The sequence below is a fragment of the Ambystoma mexicanum genome, chromosome 1p (genome assembly GCF_040938575.1).
Source record: "Ambystoma mexicanum isolate Mex_15411 chromosome 1p, UKY_AmexF1_1, whole genome shotgun sequence".
Classification (NCBI taxonomy): Eukaryota; Metazoa; Chordata; class Amphibia; order Caudata; family Ambystomatidae; genus Ambystoma; species Ambystoma mexicanum.
The window spans coordinates 180135376-180163125 of NC_090921.1; the positions used below are offsets into that span (position 1 = coordinate 180135376).

At 42.6% G+C, this 27750-nt stretch overlaps 1 protein-coding gene across 11 annotated transcripts in view; it reads right to left on the bottom strand.

The window, feature by feature from the left end:
* The window catches only part of KDM6B (lysine demethylase 6B), a 2050345-nt gene that overhangs the window by 501154 nt on the left and 1521441 nt on the right, over positions 1 to 27750 (bottom strand). The window contains exon 1 of one of the 11 annotated variants that reach the window (XM_069646252.1): positions 7908 to 8025. The exons of 9 other annotated variants lie outside the window; for them this stretch is intronic. The gene's annotated coding sequence lies outside the window, so the exon portion shown is untranslated. Of the gene's footprint in view, positions 1 to 7185; positions 7573 to 7907; positions 8026 to 27750 lie in introns of those variants that run through there. One more of the 11 variants, XM_069646249.1, reaches the window with a different exon arrangement.

Below are 27750 nucleotides of genomic sequence, written 5' to 3' on the forward strand. Positions count from 1 at the left end.
ATCATCCCAATGTATTATGTTAAGGCATGCTTGAAAACAATTAAGCTCCAAAAGTGCAGAATGTGGTGTACCAAGTAAGCAGCACATTCTGCAGAGTATCATTCATTGCCATTTATGCAGCAACCAATTGGTGCCACGGGTTACTTGATCACGTCTCCCCACTCCCTAGACCCAAAAAATCTAGAGTCCTTTGAGGAACTAGAGGGTCCCTACAAACACCCTAACCCTATATCTGACCCAAGCAGAAAGAACTCATACACCTACACACACCCCAAAGCCAGACTGATATAGGATGGGACGGGCCATTAGGTCTCTGAACTCGTTTAAGGACCAATCCTCACAAACCCAACTGCAAGATGAGGAGGAATGGAGACAGATGGTGGGGGCGAGCTGGGGGTGTCATTTGTGTCCGCAGCCATCAGATTTTAGGCAAAAAACGATGGCGTTGTTTTAATCTGGGGCTGCGTCCCACATTTCCCAGGAGGCGCTGGGGGAGAAATCTAGGCCACCGCATCCCCCCCCCCCCCACCTGCCAGGTGCCGATTATTGAAGATCATGGCACGTGCGGAACCAGCGTCCACAGCGGGGAAGGACTCTTCCATGCAGCTTCCCTGACAGCACAACACAGCAAGAATGCGGGCCATGCAGTGTTGAGGCTCCAGTTTCAATGCAGCATCCAGCTTAGTGGGGGGTGCGGAGGCTTTTGCTTCACGGGGCTCCCGGACCCAAGATAAGTGCAAAACCCTGCCGAATATGATAGTCAAATCACACGTGTGGCCATTACCACTACGCAAGTATAATGACGCTCAGTTAGGTTGAATTCTTTAAAACCTTGGTACCACGAACTTGCCTGGGGTAATGTGATGCATGTGGGAGCTACGAACACTGCTCAAGGGAATCGTGTACAATTATGCACGTCTGGCTATTAACCAAACACACGTGTAGGGTGCTCAGTTAGCAACGTTTTGCAGAAACTACTTTGGGACAGCTCGAATTTCTCTGGGGTATGGAATGCATGTTTGCAGCAAGAGAACAGTAGGGAAAACTGGACAGTGGAGAAAACTTGAGTGAGCTATATTTGTTTTGTGTTCCATTTCATGCTTTGCCAAGACAGGCCATGGGTATTGTGAATTCATGTGGGGGAACCACAAATGTGTGTTTACTTGGGCAATCATGTTCTTGTCTGCTTCAAAACTCATTGTTTTATGTTCCACGTGACTCGGTTCTGGAGAGACACTGTATGAATGCCAATTTACTTTGTTAGGGCAAACAGAATATGCTTACTAGGTGTAGCGCTGAAAGGGAGTTGTGTTTATGATTCCTGTTACAGGTTTAAGAGGTTGGGGTGGGTTACAGTATGGCAGGTGTCTGATAGGTGTGGGTCAGGCATCAGGAATATATGTGTCAAGATCTTAAGATGCGTTTTCTTTCCCTAAACTCCCCCACCCTATCCAATCGTGCTACCCAAACCCTCTTCCCCCCCATATCGCCCTTCCTATTCCAACCTCTCCCTAATCCCCAGCCCCCGGAACCCCTCTGGCTGCCTCGTGGTTACCTGCATTACTAAAATCCAGGAACCCGTGCCAACCACGGTGGGAGGGTCAATTGCATTCGGCTTCTGTGGTTCGGGAGAGGGTGTCGTTACCCTTCCCTTTTCTCGTTCTGGCACTAACCCTCTGCCAGAAATTAAAGCTAACACTTTCGGCCCTGGGAACCTTTAGTGATCGAAACAACGTTCAAGTATACAAAATGTGAAAATGGAGACATTTTAAAACAAATTGAAGTAAAATAAAACATGTGCATGACAACATCAATGGATTACATTTATGGAATTAAAACAATCTTTAGAAACAATAATTAAAACCCGATTTGCAGTTGTGGACAGAAAAAAAGCAAGACCATCCTTGTCTGGATATTTCCTTAGTCCTAATGTCATGCCTGCCAACACACCTTTCTGAGCCGACAGAACATCTCATTTCCGAGACGGCAAGCAAACAAACTGGGGGAACCTGATCAACAAAAATCAAGTCCCACTCCTTCATATATACTGCAGCATTAGGCTCGTTAAGGCAAGGGTTCTGAAATGGGCACTAGTTATGTCCACAGGTATGGGTTTACACTCAGGAGAGACATGAAAAGGTACGTGGAAACCCAGTGTGCGAGCAGAGGAAACTCCCCTTTCTTTTGTGTCGAAAAGTCAAGCGAAATACCCAGAAGGGCGATTACCCTAAAAAAAACGGATTAGTCTTAAAAAAATTTTTTTCTAAAAAAAGCGAACAGCCATAAAAGTAATCACATTATTAGGTGAATTCTTAAATTGTACCGAGTCAGGCGGGTTTATCCTAGGCAGTACTGCCTTTCTTTGTTATGCTATGTCAATATGCTGCCCCAAATCACCACCATAATAGCATCAGAACCCCTAAGCTTTTCCACAGTTGGCGTACTATGGCCCTCGCCAGAGCTATCCAGACCTTAGTCTGCTGGAAGATGAAAAACGCGCCAGGGGAAGATTAGGATGGGAAACAGGAAATAGATACTAGATGCTACCAATACAGGGAAAGAGCCAGGGGAAGGTTTTGCGATAGCATGGGTGCATCTGCATCTGCGTACTAGTAGGCGACCATGGTTCTGGGAGATATGGCCTAAAGTTTTTTGATAATTAGGTTGAGTTTCCAAGGCAGATGTGGGAGAGTTGTACGTTCGTGCACAATGTAGTGTTGGATGCATGTGGAGCTTGAGAGCGTACTCGTGCAATCATGGAAGTTTGGTTGCTTATTTACATAGGCATCTCTACAATATGTACTCCAGGTTTGGCAGTATGACTGGCAAGTCTGAGTCAGGCGTGGCAGTGTCAAGAATAAACTGCGTAAAGGTAAATTTGGTGGCAACAGAAGGCAAGGGAATCGAGTTGCTAAACTGGTACAGTAAAATTTAAAAGGGATGACACCTGGATGTCATAAAAGTTACCAAGAGTCTGTTACATGTCACGTCGTGATAGACTTTTCAGTTTACAGTGAGGAAGGAGGGTGCTATCAAAGTACAGAAATACGGCCTGCTATAGAGAGCAAATCTAGACAGAATTCCTTATGCAGGATGTGTTCTTTATACTATTTAACAGGCAGGAGGAGGATGTGCGAACACCATTCTCAGTCATTCTGTTTGCAGCTACCCTTCCCTCGTGTTCGGTTTCCGTTTTCGCGTTATCATGAGGCTATGGCATGCTTTGTACATTGTGCCATAGACCACCTTAAGGGAAGATTTCAGGTCACAAGCCATTGCATTTTTGTACTTTCAGCTTTGCCCTTTAAGTTCTAGCTTCCTGACCACAAGCCCCACAATGCAAAGAAAAAAACAAATAGTTGGCCTACATATGAAAGATATTGGGGGTTTTATAAAGCGCAATATCACCTTGAAGGGTATCCTACTGCTATATGAATCCTGTATAAGCTAAGCAGAAAAGCGAAGTTAAAGTAGGTTGAATAGGTGTTTTCAAGGATTACCTGAATGTTAGTAGATTAGTGTCCATACGGAGCAGGCGGAGAATCTCGTTCCATCGTTTTGCCGCCGTGGCTGTAAAAGTCCAACCTCCAACTTGCCCTCTTCGATATTTGGGGTTAACTACCTGATTTTACAAACTAGATCTTAAGGGTGTATGTAGCCCCCTTTCTAGTAAAGTGAAACTACATACACCCTTAAGATCTAGTCTGGAAAATCAGGTAGTTAACCTCAAATATCGTAGAACGCAAGTTAGAGAGGGTCTTGTTTTCAAAACTCTCCAGCGCTGGAGGGTCTTGAAAACAATACAGACACTTTTAAATTCAATACGTTTATGTATTGGCAGCAAGTGTTAAGAGCAATGCTGGGGAGGTATGCTCGCATGTTCTAATTTTCAAAAGAAAACTATCCAGAATAGAGGCTTTTCGGAAGGCCCAGATAAATGCCATTACCGAACTCAAGCCATGACGTGACCAAAGGATTCATCACCATGATTTGACGGTAGAATGCTAGATAAGAAAATGGAGACCAATATTGTCCTATCGTGAAGAAATAGTTAGAACGCACCTTTGAAATGTGCCTCTCTAATGAGTTTGTTATCAAAGACAATTCCCAAGTCTTTCACCTGTTTTGGATTTGGGCATGTTTCGAAACCGTCCAGCCAACTTGATGGGGACCAGATGTTAGGTTTTTCCTTTATCACTAATATCTCGGATTTACCCAGATTTATCTTTAAAAAATGATCACCCATCCATCGTTTAATTAGGCAGAGGATATTCTGAATCCTACCTGCAGCAGAGTATCGTCCGCGTCATCAAGAAAGGTTATCCCTCACAAATGTAGTTTAGTGTCTCCATCAAAGGGTCATTATACAGATTAAAAAGAAAGGGAGCTATTGATGATCCCTGGTGAAGACCCACATTTCATCTGTCGAGGTGGTCAGAGAAAATATTCTAGTTGTACTCGGATTCGGTTAGTCAGAAAGGAGCTACAATTAAGGGGACAAGAGTTATGTCTCCTCCCACCCTGCCTGCCACCCCCTTATCCAAAAGGACGAGACGCCCATAACCTGAAGGGAATTTATAGGCGACCATTTATCCACCAACCTTGCACCACATGAAGGAGAACTTGATCAGCATCATTATCAGAGCCCCGTGCCAAACCCCCAGATAACACGAAGCTCCCTTGTAGACAGTACAATAGGCAACCTACGGGGGAAACGGGGACTAAGACTTTCAATCGGATCACAGGTCGCCTCAAGTATTGTGGTTGAATCTAATGAATATCGAATTGGCTCCAAACTTCACCGTAAATATAGTACTTAAACAGTGGAAAAGGTGACCCCCCAGTGGCCTGCCACAACCACCACTGACGGGACAAGCAGACCCCCAACTTTCCGTTCAAGACAGGACATTGCTCCCACCAAATGCGAACAAACCTGCCTGGCACCCTACTGCACTCCACATACAGTCACCCCAACATCGACTCGAAACATGAAAAGAAACACTGAAAGCTACTTCCTATCTTGGGGAACTCATTAATGGTAACTCCTAGCATAATGCAAGCTATTTCAGCACTATAGAGCAGCCACATGGCATCAATCAGGGGCTATATAAAATGCATCAATTTTTCAGTCAATGGGTGGTGATAGGCCTGACCACTCTGAGCAATTTCATTCAGTGTGTGTGTAAACCCTCACACATCAAAAATACAGTACATGGATCTAATTAGCCTCTTTCAGTCAGTGAAAGTCTCACTTCAGAATAGGTTCTTCTCATTCACTGGGTGCGTTGCGAGACAGACACCACACCGACTGACGCGGTCTCTGAATGAGTGGTTCCATGTCTCTAACCTCGTGCAGGGTGAGTCTCTTCGACTGGGTTACCCACACACACACACACAACCTGACACCAACCTCCAAAAGGCATGCATGCTCCCACGTATTTTCTCTGAAAACATTAACTTTTGGTGGGTGGCGTCACTAATACATCCCCGGCCCACAACCCATTCAAGCACTTTGAAGGAAGGAAGGGGCCGAGTCGGAGAGTCTGACTGCGGGGCGGGGGGGTAGAGTGTGTAAGCAGTGCCGTAGAGGGAAGCCACACCAATGCAGATCAAAGGCGGCAGACAGAATGAACAGACCTAGCCCCGCCCCCGCTGCGGAGACAGGCCGCCCCTCCCCCTCAACTCAAACACTCATGTCAGCACGATGTAACACCATTTACGAAGCACCCCTCCCCCAGCCCATGGGGGACAAAAGCAGAAAACGACCACCCTCGCCCAGGAGGAAACGTCAAGACACAGTCCCCGCCACGTGAAAAGCACTCGCCAACAACTTTAGAGAGAACGTATTATGCAAGGGGGTAGAAGGACTTTTAGGCTACTTTGAGATGGGCTCCGTGCTCGTCAAGACCACCCCATGTACCTCTGATACGCACAACTGAGTGTGCCGAACTGGCGCGGGTTATGAAGCAGGATGCGTCAGTGCGAGTACGCATGGATAGTCGCTTTTTACATCTAATGTTTCTGGCCAATTTATTCTGCTCAGGATCACAAAGTTTGTCGGCAGTGGGATTACAATTGACCGCTTGATCACCACAGCAGTAAGTGCATCGACTGGATAACAGGGGGCGGGTTATGAGTCGAGCAGGCTCAAGGAACACGTGTGCGACTACATCATCTGCTACACAAGGGACAATTGCTTAATTTTAGGGTACAGACGCCACACTGTCAAAACATTCCACCGGGTGCGCATTAGTCTCTGGTTGACCCTGTGTAACCCTCGAGGTGTGCTCGCATCTCCCCCACAACCCCCGTTTTAAGTAGGGCAATCATTTACATCACGGAGACAGGCCGTCAGATGGGGGACTGCCTTCCCCAATGGAGGCACACCAAGAACTACTAGTAGCGGTGACCCCCATCATGTACGCCAACAGGCGCTGCCACTATAGCCTCAATGTGCACATATTTCAGTCCCACCTCTCTTTTGAAGCATCATGCACATTCCATTGCCTTACTGTTGTGAAATGCCATGCACATGGAAACAGCATGGTCTACTATATGCGATACCCCCTCTAGCAGCAACCCTATTAGGTCTTACTCTTTTTCACTGTTCGCACTATCCGATACAGTTCCTTTGTTTTTGTGATGTCCCGTTTATTTTAACGTTGCTTTGCACGGGCCCTACACAGAGTATCTCGGGGCGCCTGTATAACCTATATATGATGGCGCTTAAACTAGGACATCATTTCTCCGTCCCTATATGCGCCACCCCATATAGCCCTTCGAAGAAACGCGCTATCCGATGGTGTATGCAAGTGCCTCCATGTTCCAAATCCTCTTCGTATGCACTGTCCTATAGCCTGTACCTGTATACGCTGTACCACAACACTTACTTCCCTGTGAAGTCTCCTCCAACAAACCCCCAAATGGTTGTAGAAATTCCCCTAAGACTTGTTAAAGATGTCCACTGACGACCTCCCATCACCGTTTCTTCAACAAATCCTGCTATCCTAGTAACATTCAACCTGTGTAGTTTTCGTCACAATTGGAAACCCCCCCTTCCCTCCCCTCGCTCCCCTCCCCCCTTACAAGTCCACCGTCTCTTGCAATCTTCACGCCCCTCGTCCTCTCCCGTGGACAGCTGTCGTGTCCCCTATAGCCGCCGCGCTCTGACAAGTCAGCACTCACCAGGTTCGGACATGGACCCGGAGGGCCCTGGCGGTGGTGGGATGGGGCTATCCGTCAGGGTCCCCTGTCCCGTGATCAAGGGCTGCTTCTACCGGCGGGACTGGATAAATCGCTCCCCGGGGGTCAAGTCCCTTAAGTGCCCCACGGGCTGGGAGTGGAGCCGAAGCCGGGTGGGACGGGCTGGGCTCCCCGGCGATGGCCTCGGTCCTGGCCCTGCATGCACGCCCAGCTGTAAACAATTCCGCGTAGGGTCCAGTAGATTCCGATAGGTCCCACGTAGTCCTCAGTCCGGTGCTAGGCTGGGGGGTTCACACCTCCAGCCGGCCGGCTTTGTAAGTACAAAGTTCCGAGCTCTGCTTCCTCTTGCGGCTTCCCCTCCTCTCCCACTGGTACTCCTCCCCTGACCCGCCTCCTCCTCTTCCCCCCCTCCCCTTGTCTGGTTCTCACCCTCCGTCTGTATCTCTTAGTCACTCTACTTAGCCCTACCTGTTTGAACTCACTTTTCCCCTGACGCCCCCTTTTTGGTCCGTGCTTATCTCACCCTTGCCTCCCCGGCTCCGGGTTCTCTTTACGAGCCAGTGCCCTTTTTCCCTACCATTCCCCGACTGGCTCTCTTCTGTGTGAATCCGAGTGAAGTTATCCAGTGCCTGTCTTTCCCGTCTGTGTGTGATCGCCTTCTCCCACCACGACCTCATCAAGTCTCCCTGTTAACAGTCTCTTACCCTCTTGTCTCTGCTTTATTGCCCTCACCCCGACTCCAGTAGACTCTTATTAACCACCGTTGTCCCGTGCCTGTCACTTAACCTAGACTCTTCTCTTCCCCGTGTGTGATTGCTCTCTCCAAGCCCCAGCAGGTTCTTATCAAGTGGACTTGTTCTCAGTCCTCCTCCTCCTCCTCATGACTCAGCCCTTCCTCCGCCGCCGCCTCCTCCCGCCTTCACCCCACACACCCTCCCAATGTGCTTCACGTACTGCAAACATCTGAGCAGGCCTGTAAACTCCATTTAAAGGGACATGGGTGAGGTCACCACTCACGGCCCGCCTACCACCGGGATTCCCAGTGCTTAAAGGGCCAGGTACCGCCGACACTGATCATAACACTGGCTTTTCGGCAATGCGCCAAGCCTACTCGTCTACCAGCGAACGAGACACGCCATTTACAAGACAATACAATTTAATACACGAGACACTATTACAATCAGTTTGAATAAACGGCGCCTGCGTGTGTTGTTGTGGAGACTTGCAGCACACTTGCACCCAGAGTGGGTAAGATACAGCCAAACAAATAAAACCCTCTTATCCGGTTAATAGCCACACATAGCATCAGCATCCAATCCTAGCTTTCTAAACAGCACTTTCAATGCCAGGAATGGAAGTCGCACGATTCATGACGCGACAGACAAAGAATACACAATGGAACACGATTCCAATAAGCTGTATACTTTAGACATTTGATGGACGGCGCTGCCATTACAATTGGGAACTTTTATTACCCTTCGTCATTCTGAATTGTCTTTTACAATAATTATTTGGCCATCGTGTTTTAATAAATACACCTTTAATATTATTGGTGGTTTTTAAATCCACGACTCACCCCTTCGACCATTAATTTAAGACTAAGGGTCTGAACCGGTTAGGTTAACGTTTCCCGATGAAGACGTGATAACAGGTCGGTCCTTTCAAGATGCCTGAAAAAGTAAATATGAAAATGACTTTGCTTCCATTTTAGGCCAAATGTGTTATATAATAATGTTATATGTGTTGTCATTGTGCCATGTATTTATTGTATGCTTTTTGTTGTTGAATACAATATGTTGAAGTTTAAGTTTATGTACAGGTGTTGAAGGTATGGATAGGTTTGGCTGCATCGAACTTTTGTCACTATGGTTGTAATAAATGTGTTATTGTCCTGCTCAAATACATTTTTCTGGTTCCTGATTGAATAAAATATTTTGAATACATATTTTGATACTTTTGTAATCAATCCCTCTGGACATTATTTCTGACTTTAGAGCAAACACAACTGAACCCCACCGAAGACTCAACTGCAGAACACACTCCCACAGACAGGAACAACAGAACTAGCGCACAGAGAAGAGAAATCCCTCTACCTAACTCCATACTTCGAAAATTACCAGTCACCAGAACGAGCCAACCCAACATACAAATCAACAGATAAACAACCACGCAGAAGAACGGACACCGCTAGAAATAACAAGAACATAATAGACGCACTAACAACACCTTACATGACCAAAACAAGGACCTTCCACTCGACAACCACTAAATTTAGAAGAGGAACCAGATGCAAGCAAAAACCTAAGACTGAACCTAGAAGAACTTTGACGACACAGACGCAACTATAGCAACACCTGAACAAGAGATCGACCGGAAAGGAAATGGCAACACCAGTCAGAAGACAAAGCCAACATTAAAACAAGCCAAACTACACCTTTAAAATCCACTGCAAACGAATAAACGCAAGATCTGTGTAAAAAAACTCAGATCTTTGATCTTCTCTGCGACAACGGCATTGACATCCTATTCATCACAGAAACATGGCTAGATGACGACTACAAAATCACACTCCAAAGATGCCTCCCCACCAACTTCAAATGCCTTCAGGTAAATAAGAAAAATAAAAAAGGAGGAGGCCTCACAATAGCATTCAAAGGACACCTGAAAGTAAAAACAGACAAACCTCTTATCATTCACTGCGAAACCAAGGTCATACACTTATCGGCAAATCCAAAAACAAACATCACAATCATTCTGGTTTACAGAACACGGACATACGATGCAAACTTCGTCGACAACCTCACAGAAGCCATCACCAACATAGCAACATTTGGTCCGAAGAAAAGCAAGCCAACTCACTAATTGGGCAGCTAACAACCATGAAATTACAACAGTTGGTCAAAAGTGCTACACACTCGGCAGGACACAAGCTTGACGCAATCTTCGCCAAGGAAAAAACTCATCACCATGGCACCACTGAGAGAAATACTGTGGAGTGACCATCTCATCATCCCATTCGTGATCATACTACCAACTCAAGTCCGCATCCAGCCCCCACAAGCTCACAACCATCACAAAAAGAAACTGGAAAACCATCAAAGCAAGCAACCTAATGGAACAACTGGAGATGACCAAACCTTCAACTACAGAACTGGAGCTGGCAGACCTAGACAGGAAAGTGGAGCTACTCCACAAATGGATTGCTGATACAATTACAATCCCCCAGAAAAAAACTTAACTCCTAAAAAAAAAAGACCAATGGCAAAATGGTTCACCCCACTACTAAGCACCATGAAAAAGAACTACAAGAAGCTGGAATTGGAATGGAGGAAAGAATACAACTAAGACAAAAAAAACATTGTTCCAGAAACAAATCAACGCATACAAGAAGGAAATCTAAAGGTGAAGAGAAGGCATTATGATAAAAAACCAATGCCACAAAAAGAAATGTTCATCATCATACAAGAAATGAGAAACCCACCTGGTTGCGACAACACTCCAACCCCCTCAGAGAAACTTTGCAACGACCTGGCAGACCATTTCAAGAACAAAATAAATGACATCTGGCAAATCATACAAAACAGACCAACCAACCATAACACTAAACCAACCAGACCCAACGAAGAGCCACAGCACAAACTCCAAATATTTCCTGAAATATCAGCAGAGGCTTTTGCCAAGCTGGTAAAACAGCAAGAAAGCGGGGTCACCCATGGATCCCTGCCCCCCTGACATCTACAAATCAATCCTCGCACAAGGAACACCATCAGAATACTACAGAAACCTCCTAAATGTTTCACTCACAACAGGAACTGTACCACGATACTTCAAATCAGCATATATCAAACCACTTTTCAAAAACAAGTGGCGACGTGGAAGACCTCTCCAACTACAGACAGATTTCAAACATTCCCTACCCGGCAAAACTCCTAGAAACATACGTATACAAATTAACCCAAGAACATGTAGAAAAACACCACTTACTAGACCAAGCACAAGTTGGTTTCAGACCTGCAAGATTAACATATTCAGCACTACCATCCATCTGTGACGACCTAAAAACAAACGCAGACTCCAACACATCAGCTCTGATTCTGCTCAACCTGTCCACAGCATTCAACACAGTAAGCCATGACACCCTAACCAAAAGATTAGAAGGTATAGGTGCAACAGACATGGCACTACTCTGGATTAAATCATTCCTAGCAGACAGAACAGAAACCGTATGGATGAAACCCTTCAAATCTACTCCATGAGTTAACGACGCGAGTGCCACATGGATCCTCACTATCACCACTATACTTCAACATCTACCAGACTCCAGTAATCAGAATCTTAAAAAAATACAAAATTAAATGCTACAACTACGCAGATACTCAAATAATCTACGAAATCGAAAACAGCCAAGCCGATCACTGAACCCTAATTGAGTGTCTAAAAGAAGTCTTTAACTGGATGAACGCCAACAACTTGAAAATCAACCAAGGAAAGACGGAAATCATGATTATATGCAAACATCAAGAGAATAATACCTACATTCCCTGGCTGACGGAAATGTAAAACATCTTGAGTGCTGATGGACAACACCCTAACGTCTGAACCACAAATAAACACAATAATCAAGAAATGTGTCTTCCTCCTTCACACAACAAGAAGAATTTTACCTTTCCTCTCATTCATCCACAAAACACCCACCATCGTCTCCCTCATGTCAAGAATCAACTATGCAAACAGCCTGTACCTCGGGATGCCAGAAAACCTCCTGAAGAAACTACAACAAATCCAAAATGCAGCAGCCAGACTCCTCTTCAAACTATCCAAAAGAGACCACATCACTTCAGCACTAAAAATACTACATTGGCTCTCAGTCAAACATCGCATCACCTTCAAAACAATGTGCATAACACACAGGGCTATCAGCGACAGGGAGCAGAATTCCTACAAAAGAAAATCATCACAAGCCAACGAGACTCCTCAGATCAAGCAATGAAATCCGCCTCAAACCAAAACCATACGTCAAGAAAAAACTAGGGGGCTCCTCATTCTCGCACCTGGCCGCAAAAACCCGGAATAACATCCCAAAAGAAATAAACACCAAAGACCACCCACAATTCAGAAAACGACTAAAAACCTGGCTCTTCAACACTGCAGAAGCAAATAGAAACTAAACAATGTAACAGGAAACACAAAGAACAGGTTGACAGAATTCAGGACGACGCAGACAACACCCAAAACCAACTAAGGGAAACTCCTACAATAAGATAGACAACGCTAGGTGGAATAGGACACAAGTGACAACCGCGTGAGGACAGAATTAGAATCCCTGGCCAACTCCAGCCAACAACCTCACCCACTCCATGAACGCTACCAAGTGCCTTACTTAGATGGAGTTATGGATGTTAGCTGTTGCTGCATTTGGACGTTACTGTGGTCTTAGGCATGTGCCGGGCCCAGACGGAGTTGTAAATGATTGCAGGTGCCGTGCCTGGACATAGTTGCGAGTGTTGGCATATGCCACGCTTGGATGGCATTGTGAACGGTAGCCTGCGCGAACAACTGGATAGGAGTGCAAATGTGGACCATTGCCACATCTGGATAGAGTAGCGGTTGTTGACCGATGCTGTGTCAGGACAGCGTTGAGAATGCTAGAGGCCAGATTTGGATGAAATCGCCAACACTTGCTTGACTCACATATAGACAGTCTTCAAAGGTGACCAGGGTCAGATTTTGGACACAGTTGTGAATATTGTTAGGAGTCCTATATAGAAGGGATTGTGAATGTCGTTCGGTGCCGGAACTTGATAGAAATGCAGAGCTATTCACGTGCCACACCTCGAAAGAATGTGGCAATTTAGCACATCACTTCTAGACAGCAAAGCCAATAACCAACCCACTAACAATTTCACCCCTCTGCCTACACCACTCAAACTAACCTAACACAACCCTATAGCAAAACAAACCGTACAAATTCGCTACACTGCAACAACAAAACAAACAGCACAGACTTGCACAACAGCACACGACCGGATAATACCCCAAGCCCAGCTAACAGTGTTAACCGGGCTGAGGCTGACAACGGCACATCACTGCTCTCTTGCACTTTTCCCACTCATTCCCACTAACTTACCCCCCTTCCCTTTTCAGAGCAGCTAGAGCACCTTTGCTTATGTCAGTTTCAAAGAACCCTTGTTTTGAAAAGATTCCTGTGTATTAGAAATTGACCTGAGCTATGGAAATGTTCAGAATAAAGATGCGAGGAAAATCGCATTTGTAAATGACCAGGGAAAATTAACCCATGTTGAACTGCTCTGCAAAGAGTGAGTTGATATTGTACACGCTCAATAGAAAAAAATACTGTATCATGCTCTGAAACAAAACTATATGTTTGGAAGAAAAGCTGCCAAAATATAGGTAAATTGTACTCTATGTAGTTTATTTTTAACCACAAAAAGTACTTCAACATCATGGCTAGGCCCAAGAATTGCTGACAAACCAGTCTTTGCAAAGGCAGGCACTTCTAATGTGCCAGCCCCATGGGAAAGGAAGTTCCATTTCCACATGAAAGGCCCAGAGGTGTGGGAAGTGGTGTCTTCGTCAGGCAGAGCAGCATTGCTGCAGCCTGGGACAATGGAACATCCCTGCCACTGAAGTGTGAATTCCTCTGACACCTCTCCTCAGCGTCAACTGCCTAAAATCAAAGGGGAATCATACCAGCCTCTGGGCAAAGCTGACCAGAGCATGACATTTGGTTTGGAGGACTTGAAAGGACTGCCCACTTTTAGGAACAAAGCCGGCCCATATGATTGAAAAGACTTTTCAAATAAAGACATGTATGTCAGTAATCTAAAGAAGCAGTAATGTACAATTGACAGCTACAATGTAAGTTTTGCGCCATGAAAATAAGACTATGTCGATCTTCCTAGCATGTGGTAGACAAACGCCAGTAAAATGACATTTCTGGGAAAATCATAAATGGTACAATTATGAAATGTAAATGCAAATATGTCCGACATTGATAAGCTTCAGTGTACCCATTTGTAGATTTTTAGGGGACATATTTGCCCTAGAAAGTGCAAAAGATTGCCAGAAGGGCTAAACTGCATCGTACAAAATTGGGGTTTGGAATAGTATGCTCCATGTGAAATATGGCATTTGTCTACCTAATTTGTATAAGGGTGACATTTATAAATATGAGGGTTTTGTTTCATAACTAATTTTGGCAAAAGTAACTGTGGTATAACAAAGCATCTCATAAAAACACACCCACTGAAACTGAGTCACTTCCTTCAGTCCAATCTGCTTACTGGGAGGCAGTGACCTCCTTAGGCTGACCTATCCATCTTAGAGTTATGTCCAGCTTAATTAGTAAAAATCCTCTGATGTCTCCCGGCCAATGTAAGGAGGAGACAGTCAAAATTCAGGACATTAAAAAAATCCAGCATTCATAAAATCAACATCCAGAGATCCAGACATTCCACATTCACCCTGCAAGATTTCAGATTCCAGTGCCAGGCTAGGGGTGGCTAATCCTGATCTATGCAGTGCCTCCTACTCAGGCAGATCCACTATCCAGAATTAAAACCCTACAAAAATCCCAATAATCCAGGGGGAAAGGCTGCTGAGCCCTTTTGGGATTATCCAGTGACCAGACCTGCATTGCCCAGCTGATGCACCCCGCTGTCCTCTGGGACCAGACCCTGGTTGCCTCGCCGAGTCCCTAGAGGAAATCCGCCGCTGCACAGTGATCAGACCCCTGTCCCGCTGTCCAAGACCCAGCTGGCTGTCCAATCTATTGCATTCTAGTGCTTGTTGTAAGTGTTACCCTTCCCCAGTAACCAACAAGACGCATCCATTGCTTTGTTACCTTGTATTATGTCCAATCCCATAGAAATCCTATAAATACACTAGTAAATTCTTAAATTGTGAGAATCCTCTGATCAGAATTGTTTCTCCCAGCAGATGTACTAAGAAAACAGGTCTGAATGCATGGATGACGGCTTTCCACTCTAATGACAGTCTGCTTTATGTTATTGGCAAAAGCTATTTGTTTTCCGCTAGCAAAAGATATTTATATAATTACAGAGTTGTGGGTAGAATAATTCTTTCCCAGGTAACGGACACCTTGAACTTATACTATTACTATATTGGCTACTTCAATGATAGCTATGTAAGCAAGGTTGGTGGGGTGGGTGGCCGCCTCATGCATGCATGCCATATGGCTGATCCTTTCCCAGCTCGCCAGGCTCCAGATAGTTAGATCCTTAGTTATTGCACTTGCTATTCGAAGCTGTGTATAGCCTTTGATCTGCAGGTTTCATTTTGGTAGGACAACTTAGTGGGTTCATGCACTTTCAGCAACCATCTGCATGTAAGCTGCTGGCTGCAGGTGCACATCTTAACACTCCCTTAGAGGCTCAGATTATTAAAATGAGTTCCTTGGAGCTTGATAACATGCTAATAATACCACTTGTTAATGACAGCTCTTTGAAGTTGCAAAATCATATATTTCATAATAAATGTGTGTTCACATGTGACGTGAGCATGTGTAATTGTAGGTGTTAACATACACAGGCATGCATGCACACCATCTATAGTAAACACACAGAGGCACAGTCCACTTCCGGCCTGGCGCATGGAAAAGGAGGTTTTCTGTAACAGGTTGATGACGCAGAGGGCCCAGCAGAACTAGAACTGTCCATACGGTGTCACCTTTGACTCACAGAAAAGTGATTGGTCTATTGCGGTTTATTGTTGCTCTTCCCATGCTGAATTTTTTGAAGTCCTGCGGGTCTGAGGTTCACCGTTTAGAGATATATTGGCCACGTGGTTTTAATGACAGCTGTCCAAAAACGCTGAACATTTGAGGTTTGCATCCTCACATTTAGGTCTCACTAATTACAATTTTTGATGATTGGATTGTGTTAGCCAATGAGATTGTAGGTTATGAAACAAGACGTGATATTTCTCTGATAAGCCTTTGAGGCTTGAAGGCACCGTATCTTGCTAATTTTGCTTCACGTCTAATGGAAATTCTGTATTCAGTATCAATAGGGCTATGGGAGTGTGTGGGTTCAATTCACTATATTGGGGGCCCTCGTGTATGGGAGTGAATGGGCAAGGGGGGCTTGATGTTTGTTTGTACTTACATGTGTGCTCCTATGGACTTTGGATCTTAATGGACTCACTTTGGTGAACCGATTTATACATAATGTCATAATCCACTATCTAGTGGATCAGAGCTGAGGCTGAGCTACAAATAATTATTTTGGAATTCTGCTGCCGGGCTGCTATCTTGCTATCTCTCATCTGATTACTACTGATAAGTGCAGATGGTTGGATTGCTTTCTCGTTGTTGCCACCATATTTATGCACTGACAGAATATACATAATCCACCGCATGTTTATAGGGAGAAAGCAGAAGAATCACTATTCGAGGATTCACTTTAATCAATTGTGGTGATGTATCAACTCTACATAGGTTGTGGGAGTATGGTGTATGAAATAACAATGTCTATAGGTTGTGAGACAAGATTAAATTCTACTGTATATTTGTTCACAGTGCGGATGGATTATCTCGAATGGCTAAATTGTAGTGATAGGATATTTAGTATAAATGTTGGGAATTCAACCCATCAGATTTAGTCGGTGATGCTATATGTTTGATATTGGGGTGAGGAGGTTTGGCTACAATATTCATTTTAGTTCTCCACTAATGTCTATAGGGTAATGTTGCTATTTTGCAGTTATTTAGGTTTCAGTTAGGGAAAAGAAAAGTGGTGACGTTAATAGTTATCGGACTGATTTGAGGTTCTCTGTAGAATGATATTAGGGTTGGAGTGGGGATGATTATTATTTTGTATTTACTGGAAAAAGGAATCGGGTGTGGGCTTTGGGGGTAATTGCAGTTCAAGACTTTTTGAAGTCTTGAAAAGTCAAGAGTTTTTGTAAATATTGACACTCAATATCACCTTGCAATGATGCAGGGTGTACTGTTAGGTTTCCAATATATTTGTTTATGGGTTATGTGTACTTGTATTTGTTATATGTCGTCTTGTGACACCTGTACAACTCGCACTAGTGGCACCCCCCCTTTCATCCCTTGAAATGAATAGAATCTGGACTGTGTGGTTAGTTACATATGGGGTACTGACTGCCAATGGTTGAATTGAGAGTATGCTTGTGGAATGTTAAAGGTCTCAACATTCCAAGGAAGGAGATACTGAACAGGCTGAAGAGGGGAAAATATAGATATTGCCCTTGGCCAGGAAACTCATTTGCTGGAAGATTCGAAACATCTTAAGAATAAATGGTATACTAAGACAATCCTGAATTGTCACAGTTCCAAATCGAGGCGAGTAGGTTATACTGTTACGCAAAGGTCTACTTTTACAGATGGAAAGGGTAGTGATGGATGAGGAGGGGAGGATACTTCTAATAGATGTCAAATATGAAGAAAAACTAATTACAATAGTTTGATTTATGGACCATGTACTAGTGGTAGCCCTTTCATTAGGAAACTGTCCTTGCTTTTACGGGAAATGGACGGAGAATACAACATTTTAGGGGGTGACTTTAATTGTGTAATTGATGGAAAAATTGACTGTTCGGCACAATGTAGATGTACTGCTGAGAGCACAAGTAGGGCATTTAATGAGTTTAGAAGGTATACATTTGGTTGATGCTTGGAGGTTTTTCCACCAGAGGGGAAAAATAATTCTCCTTTTATTCGCCGGTTCACGATTCTCACTCAAGGATTGTTTACTTCCTAGTGTGATAGGTTGGCTGACAAGGTCCTTAATGCGACTATTAAAGAAAAAGGAATATCAGACCATTCATTGATGACGATTCAAATGAGTATGGGGCAGAAAAGTTTGGGGCTTTCCAAGTGGCGACTGAAAACCTATGTATTACAAGAACAAGGGGTGATTGACTCTCTGGAGGGATTCACGAAAAAGGTCTTTGAAATAAGTGTAGGCTCAGCTTCAAATATTATAGTCTGCAACAGTTATAAAGCGGCTGTACGGGGGGAACTAATGAATATTACATCCTGTGCAAGGAAAAAGGGTATGGCTGAACTTAAGAAATTGGAGGTAGAGTTGTATGCGGCTCAGAAAAAATATGCAGTATCAAAAAGTAATTGGGACAGGATAGAGGTAGGAAGACTGAAGGAACAACTCAAACAGGAAATGAATGTTCACGGGGCCTCACAGAGTTCGTTTGTTCAAAGATTGGAAGGTGAAAATGGAGAATATAAAACTAAAAAAGGTGAGATATGCCAAGGCTTTAGGAGGTTTTATAATTCTTTATATCACGAAGAACAATTCCCGACATCGGATAGTATGGATTCCTTTTTTGATAAGATTGTTCTGCCAAAATTAAATGAAGACCAGTCAGTGATGGTAGATAGCCCTATTGCAGAGGAGGAATTATTGATAGCAATTAAACAACTTACTAAAGTTAAATCACCAGGCCTGGATGGCCTTCCAGTGGAATTTTACCAGGCATTGAGTGGAGTGTTAGTGTCATTCCTGTGCACTCTGTATAATGGTCTTATGAGGGATGGGGTGATTTGTCCCACAATGAGAGAAGCTTGTGTTGTAGTACTTCCAAAACCGGGGAAAGATTGTAAAGAATGTGAAAATTACAGGCCGGTTTGCTTTTGAATGTAGACCTTAAACTATTTACAAGGATATTGACTAGGACGAGATGTGTGTATTGGTAAGCTAATTAGTAGCTCTCAAGTTGGATTTATGAGAGGTAGATATGGTTATGACCATATTAGGATGCTGATTGACATAGGTCTACCAAAGGCGAAAACCCGGGATACCTTATTTATTTTTATGGATGCAGAGAGGCCTTTGATAGTGTTAATTGGTCTTTTCTGTAGCATACTCTTAAGAGAATGTGATTTGGAGACCCATTCATAAAAACTATTAGAACATTGAACTCCAACATTAATGCGAAGGTATGGGTAAACTGTTTTAGGTCTTCTTCATTTTTGCTGTCTAGGGGGACTAGACAGGGTTTCACATTGTCACCATACCTGTTTAATCTGGCAATGGAACCACTCATTGTGTACCTAAAACAAGAACAGAGTCTTCATGGCCTTCGATTTGGTAATAGAGAAGTAAAAGTTTTGTTGTACTACGCTGATGACAGGACTATTGTTTTGACTAATCCAGCGGAGGGATTTGAAAAACTTAAATGCATGTTTGAAGAGGTAGGTCTGTTATCTCCGTTATCGGGCCACAAGATCCATTGGGGAAAACAGTGGTCTTCCCTCTGGACGTTAGTCTACCACAAAATATTTTGGGTTCCCGGAACTGTCGCTGGGAAGTTGGGGCAATGAAGTAACTGGGTATCTATTTGGTCTGAGATTTGCAAAGAATCAAAACCTTTCAAAACAAAACTTACAAAAAAACACAAGATTTAAATCCACAACAAATAATAAAATACATGACGGTCAGCATATTCAGTTCACGATATAGCAATGATTATGTCATGGATACAAAGCATCATAACATTAAAACAATGAATAAATATTACATACATTACAACAGAATTTCTTGGGATGTTTATCACACCCATTTCTTTGCTAAAAAGAACCCGCACATGGTGCCTTACATCTTATGGAACTTGTACTTTTTTACATCCCCATAATGGAGATTGAAAGAGGGCGTTTTATCAGTCTAATTCTTATTGCATGTATTGCAAAGTACTATATTTAAAAACTGTATGGTTGCTATTCTTAGAGATTTTCGGAGTGGCAAATAGCTCATGCCATAATTCATCATTTGTCCGAATTGTGTAATGGAAGCATGTTAGTTTGTTAATAACAACTTCCCTCTGTTTTTCCAGAGCAACACACTCAATTAACAGATGTCGCAATGTTTCTTTAGTACCTATTATTTTGCAGAATCGGCAATGTGAATTTTCCTCCTGAATAAGCCCTCTTCTCAATAATATTTGATTTGTGGGCCATAGATTTAGGCGAAACCTTAGTATCTGATTTCTTAAATAGTTTGAAGGGCATTTCAGTAAATAATCAGCAGCCTGCCCAATTTTGTGTCCAAAAAGTGCTCTATCAAAGTCTTAATTTTATACAGTTTTGTTGCCTACAATGCCAGTCTGATTGATATGATTTTAAGTTTGGCTTTTGTGGGATTATTGAGCAAGAGATCTAACGAGATACTTGCTTCAATCATATCCGTAAATACAGCAGCTCTCCATTTGACAGGAAATGAGTGATCAGATCACATTAGATAATTTGCCAATACTGTGAGCAAGTTGTTATTAGATAGGCCCAATACGCATTTTTTGAAAAAGACAACATCTCTTCCATGATACTTGTATGTGTAACGATAGGTTTCCCAGCTCAAAGCGAAGATCTATTGGAACTGAGTTGGGAAGATTCATTACTCTTTTCCAGAACTTGGCTTCCATTTTATTCCAGTAGCAAGGTTTTTGAGGAAACCATGCCTCAGCCCCATATGTGATGATGGGAGTAACCTTTTGCTGAAAAAATATTAGAGTATGTGCACATGAACATTTGCCATACTTATACTGAAGAATCTTTGCTTGCGAGATTAATGTAATCAATTTATTTTCCAGTTATGTTGATTTGCTGAGGTTTGTTTATCATGGAATTATTGAATGTCACACCAAGATATTTATATTCATTAACTATCATCAATTTTTGATTTTTCAGAAACCAGTCATAGTGTTTCATTTGCTTCATTTTACTTTTTCCCCAACTGCATAATATGGGTTTTCTCCAGATTTAGGGTTAAATGGTTATCAGCATATTGATCTAATTTACTAAGCAAATTCTGCAGACCACTCGGTGTCTGTGATATAAGCACGAGATCGTCTGCATACAAGAGCCATGCAATGGTCTGATTTCCAGGTTTTGGTGCGTCATGCAATACCTCCATGAATTCGATTCCCATATCAAGTATAAACAAATAGAACAGGGTGGACGCAAGTATGCAACCTTGTTTCAAGCCGCGCTCGGTGTGAATTACTTCAGATAATAGGGCATCTAAATTCAATTTCACCTGCATAGAAGTGTTTGAATGGAGTAAATTTATTATTGCTACAAGAGACATAGGACAGCCAAATTGTATTAGTTTTTGAATGAGTAAGTATCGATCTACAGAGTCAAGTCAATGACTCGAAAATCTACATAAGCTAGGTAGAGAGGTTGTTTTTTTGTCGCATAGAAGTTCTTTGATTGCATTAAGTGTCGTGATGTTAATAGCAGTACCGAGACCTGCAACGAATCCAGTTTGGAAAGGGTCGCGACGATTCTCATTGATTGCCTAAATATTAATCTCTTAGTACAATTCTAGTATAGATCTTCCCGGGCGCGTCAAGGAGAGCTATCCGACGATAACTAGCTGGATTGGTTCGATCTCATTTTTTTATATATTGGTACGGTTATAGCACTGCAACAAGAAGGCAGAATACTTTGCTTTATTTGTATAGCTTGAAAGATCACATACAAAATGGATGCCCACATCACCGGATTCTGTTTTAAAACAAAGTTTGATAGCCCATCAGGGCCAGGAGCTCTAGACGAGCTAGCCTGGTTTATATAACACAACACATCTTCTTGATCAAATTTGATCGAGAAGGTAGTATTAGCCAGATCATGAGATAATTGTACAGAGCTGTTTTGAGGTGGGGCATACATATTAGAAAAATAGCTAACCCCACCTCTTTTCAGATACACCATTAAGCTGCGATAGTAGCTGAGAATGTACTGAGCCCACATTTATCAGTTTCCAAATTTGCACAGAATTTTTACTCTTGATGGCTTGAAGCCACTGTTCGCCATCATTCTGGTACATTTGTGCCTTGTGTGCTCGTATCCAATTTTTGTACTTTGTTTTTAATTTGCGTAAAGACTGCTCTCGGTAATGAACCGGAAGAAGTAAAATCTGTCTTTTTTTGTTTTCGGAATAGCATTTTCCTGCATCTAACAGTTCGATCACATGTATGAGAGCGCGAATTAACAGGCTTATTACTACCATGTAACAAGGAAGTGGCAAATAAATATATTTTATCAGTGTACTCAAGTGGAGTTAAACCTTTCTCCAGAAGATGACAATCTTTTTGTAGGCTTCCAGCAAACGATTCTAACGCAGAACTAGTCCAGTGTAATCTATTCTGTTGGGGATTTATTATTAAATTCTTCAACTTTTTTTGTTGAATCCGATAAGCATGACAAGAATGAATCATACAGTCAGCCATCAACATCAGGTGGTCACTGGAACTAGTCGGTTGTACCGAGAACTTTATGATTTTAGCAAACAGTCCTCTATCCACATACATATAGTAAATCGTAGCCCGTTGTGAACCACTTGACCAAGTATAAGTTGGGGGATTGTCAGTCTCCAGAGCTCCATTTAACATTATTAAATCCCATGTCTTAAACTCAAGCCACTGAATGACCCGTTCCGAATTCTTCTTTTTACCAGATGTTAGAATGTGGATATTCAAATCACCAGCCAAAATCACATGATCAATGTTTGGAGTAGTACACATTTTTTCCATGATTGAGTTCAAGTCTTTTAAAAAAGTTTGTGTTGTAATTGCCATCTGATTCCAGTACATATTAACTATTGCAAATCTTGTTTTTTGGATCATTATTATTGAACACTGTTGAAAGGAATTCGGAGATGGGCAATCTGCTATATTAGTTGTAGTGGCAATATTAGAGATAATTGCCAAGCCAGACATTGGTCTCCCTTTTTGGCCTTTTATCGCAGGGAGAATATGAATATAATGATTGTCCCATGATAATGAGGCACTTAATCACGTTTCCTGTAATAACACTACATCATGTTTTTTATTAAACAGTTGGAATTATTCAGTAAATGTTTGTGTCCTCTGGTATTCCAGCTCACAACAGCTATTTTAATGGAACAGAGGGCAAGCGTCATTAGGTTTTCTTACAGTGACATACTGAGACCGTAGTGTGATCAATTGCCTCTCCCTGCTTTCCAACCTGTTGCACACTCTCATTAGAGGGACTTCCCATTGTTGTTGGAATTAGTACAAATCCTAAATCAAATGGATCAGATTTTGCAGACCAGATTGTATTGTAGATAATGCGAGACTTTATCCACAGACATGATACAGTCAGATCATCATCATCATCAGGGAATTCAACCTGTTGTATGTCTCCTGATGAAACGTCTTGTAAACAGGGAATATCAGAGAATATCTGTAAGACGCTCATTCTGTTCATAATATAAGTGGGAAATGAACCACTACGACAACTTAGAAAGAGTGAGTGCATCTGAGGCAGCTTTACGTTTTTAATGCTCGCCTTCGGACATAGCTCTTTTTTTTAACACATTTACCATCTGTGTACAAACTAGGGCACTTCTCTTCTAGTGGTAGTTTGAATGAGACATTCTTGACACTCCTCCTTCCCTCAGGGGCTGATTTCGACTCAGAGTTATTATTAGTCATGATTTCCATAGAAGATTTGAGTCTTTTGTTCCGCAGTTAGCACTACTAAGCATTCTTTGATTGACCTTAGAGTATCATTTTGCAGATTATGCTGTGTATCAGATTGTCGATTTTTCAGACAATTTTGCATTTCTAGCCTTTACTACAGGCCTAAGAGGCAAGATCGCATTATTTACTTTTGTCTTCTTCTCCATTATTGACTTTTTCTCTATTATAGAGGTCAGGTTAGCTAGCGGATGAGTCACAATCGGGGCTGGATGATGTTGACTCATACTCATCCACTGCTTTTCTCGTCTGTTGAGTGCAAGTTCAGATTTTTCATCACTGCTCCCTGCCTTAGGTTTTTTCATTCTGGCAGGTTGGGATTCTAGCAGCCCACACTCTAGGCTATTTTCCATGCCCTCTGCAACCTGTACCAACTTATCCAATGGGGAGTGCAATAAATCAACTTGAGGTGCATTAGCTTCATTTATTGCATTCCTTTCTATTTCTTGGGACTGGTTTAAATATTTTTTGGTTATAGCATTTTCTGCCACTATAGAGCATTTTGCTGGCTTAGACCGAGATTTAAAAAACTGTCTCGTTTGGCCACTTTCATTCGCACTTTTGATTTTTGTTTTTTTTCAAATTAATCCTGTGTTCAGTTTTCTTCATTAGGGCATTTTTCGTAAAGATCGTATACGCTTCTTTGCTGAAATTGCTGTTTTTTTTCTTTGGGCACAGCAATATCAGTCAGCTTTGCCGCCACGTCTACGGCATTTGTCTGCGAGGAAGGTGGAATTGTCACTGCCACTTCGACAGGCAGCTTACAAATTATCCCTTCAATGCAAGGAACCGCAGACTTTATACAATGTGGGATCTTGTCAGCTGGCTGTATTTCTGGCCGTAGACCTAGTCGTTTGGTTATACTTTCAAGCATTGTGGTAATCTCTATAAACTGCCTTGACACGAATGCCATATTTATTTCATCGGACACTTGTGTCTGAGCCAAAGAATCACCACCATTTTTTTGCCAACCGGCCAAATATTCTAAGTCAGTCTGCAGTGAATTCACTTTTGGATCTAACACTTCAAACAATTTGGCAAGTGACATTAGTGCCTTATTCATGGAATACAATGTCAACAGAGACGGTTCCTTAAATTGGGAGCCCACAGTTATAGCCGAATCATTTTCAGTAAGCCTCCTAGGCGTTGGAAGGATATAAGATATGGATGATTCAGATTCTGATATGTTCCTATCCTGGAACAATACTGGTGATTTAGAAAGATTAGAGTCATCTTCCTTGGCTGAGAAACAAGAGCCCGGCGATTCCAGATCGATAACCGCATCATCTATAGCAATATCCACTTTGGACCTATTGCTGCACTTTGGATCTATTGCAACATTGCTGCAACAATTCCAGATCGAGCATTCTGCAACATCATGGTATCTGACAGTGAAATGTTACATACTTTATTAGCTACCTCCTTTCCAGCATTCACAATCAGTGCAGTCGATGGGCTCAGTAAAGGAGGCTGAGCCACAGGTCCATCTTGATTAGATGAGAAAGGTTGTGCCTCAACGTTTGATACACTTAGATTTATCAATCCTTTCAGTCGTGTCCGGGACCCAGATGAGCGCACTGCCGCGAACCCAAAGTCTCGGAGATCACCAGTTGCAATAAGAGAGCGTATCCGTTTCTTTTGTAAGCGATTGTCCCAGGGAGCGCTCTTCACAGAGGGGCGCACCATTTTCGGGGTAGAGGCAGGACTGTCTTTTGTGGTAGAGTCAAATAGGGCGCGTAATCGCCCAGGACACTGCATATCCGTGCATAGAGTGTACATTGAGATCCTTAAATGTCGCACACTACATTTCAGATAATCTAAAATAGGACCTGGCCTTCTCTGCCCTAATAATTTACATAGATTGTTCACTCAAAGCTGTAAAAATAATTAAATAACCTCCGTCTTGCTGGCTACCCGCGGTGAAGCGGCACTTGACGGGGCTTCACGGGTGCGTGCGCGCGGGGCGCGAATGGCCACGTATTTAAAGCCCTACCCAGAGGGCGTGTAACAAAAGGCCTATATACAAACAGAAAGAGTTATATTAGCATATTTCTATATTTTTAGCCAATATATTAGTCTTCCTTTAACGTATTTTCACCTGATAGGCGTTGTAGTCCACAGTTTTAAAACGCTGATTGCGTGTTAATCCACAGGAGCAGTCACCCGCGGCAAAGGGGAATTGATGGGGCTTCACGGGTGCGCGTGGAGATTATTAAAAGGGACATATTAAAATGGGGACAATTGAAGATGGGTGTATGGGCTAAGGTTAACGCCATAATAATGGTACTCTTGCCAAAGATTATATACATCATACAGTCCATCCCTCTGAAATTCACAAAAAAGGTCATTTGTTCTATTGATAAGGTTTTTCAGGTATTCCTTTGGGGAGAAGGTAATGGGCCAAAAGTGCCTAAATATATTTTGACACGTCCTGTGAAGGATGGAGGATTTGGGTACCCAAACCTGATGAATTACTGCACTGAATTTGTCCTGAAAAAATCTACTACTTACTTCTCTGAAGTTTATGTTCCCAATTGGCATATTATTGAGAATGACCAACTTTCACCTTATGCTCTAAGGGATATGTACTCTGTCAAAAATGCCAAATTCGGAAAAGAAACTACCTACTATGTGCGCTACTAGGGAGGCATTACAGAGCTTTATGAAAAATAATGGGAACAATATCTGGATGCATTATGATGCATCTTTGTGGCATAATAAGGGGCTACAAATGGCGAATAGAACTTTATGCTGGATCAGTAAGGGCATACTTAAAATTTGTGATGTGTGGCAAAATGATCACATGATTCCCTTTGACCAACTGAGAGCATCCTTTGGGATTGGGGGTAGGGAACGGGAATGTTACAGGATTTTGAAAGCTCTTTTGATTGAAAAGACAAGGATGTTTAATGATGTTATGAAAGAGGCCCTCAGTGTGTGAGATTATTCGCTCTACCCCATGTACTGTGTCCACATACATGAAGTTAATGCCTATGGAAAGGTCGGAAGTGGGGGCTTGGGATAAGCTTCGCCAGGCTTGATGGAAGATCTTGATACGGATATTACTGTGAATGAATAGGACTATTTACTTCACATAGGGGTGCAAGTAAAAATGGATTTGGGGCTGCGATATATTAGGCAAAGGATTCTTTACAGATTATATTGGACACCTTCTAAAATGGCAAGATTGGGGCTTTTGGAAACTGATTCTTGTTGGGGTTGTGGTGGAGGAATTTTAATGCATATGCTGTGGGTATGCTCAAGAGTACTTGACTTTCGGTCAAATGTATTGGATAGATTGGACACCCTGGTGGAGGAGCAACTTCCACGTACTTTCTATTCGACAATTTTATTATCCAACAGAGGAAGGGGGGGGGGGAATAAGGCCAGGGTTAAAACTGACTGGATTAATAGGATTTTGGCAGCGGCGGCGAAACAAATATGAGTCTGGAAGTCAAGAAAGAAACCGAATGAGGATGAATGGTTATTGGATGTGCAAACTTTATCTAACTATGAAAAAGTTATGTTAGTAAGAGAAGGAAGAGAGGGTCATTATTCTCGACTTTGGAGACCTTTTAATGAATTATACAGTTAAAAGTCCAGCAACATGTATATGATCGTCTGTTACATTAGTTGGGGGTTAGCTTAATGGATAAATAGAGTTGTCGGTTGTGCATTTTGCTGTTTTGTCTCGTTTGTTGTGCGTTAAAGATCTATTAAATGATCGTAAAATAGTGCTATTTGCTATTAGTTTCTCTGTTTTCATTAATTTAATTATAGTACTGTATGATGCTTGGTAACGTTATGAATTTTGCAATCTGGATGTAATGTTATGATATGGAGATGGTGTTACTGTTCTGTTTTGTATGTTCATTCAAAACACATAAAATGGTTAAAAAAAAGAATCCTCTGTGTATCCTGTCCTTAGGAAAATCCGTGTTAATCTCCATGTGTTAGCGCCATTCTCGCCAAATCATTTCAGTCGGTTATACAAGTCCTTAATACTATTTGGAATAATTC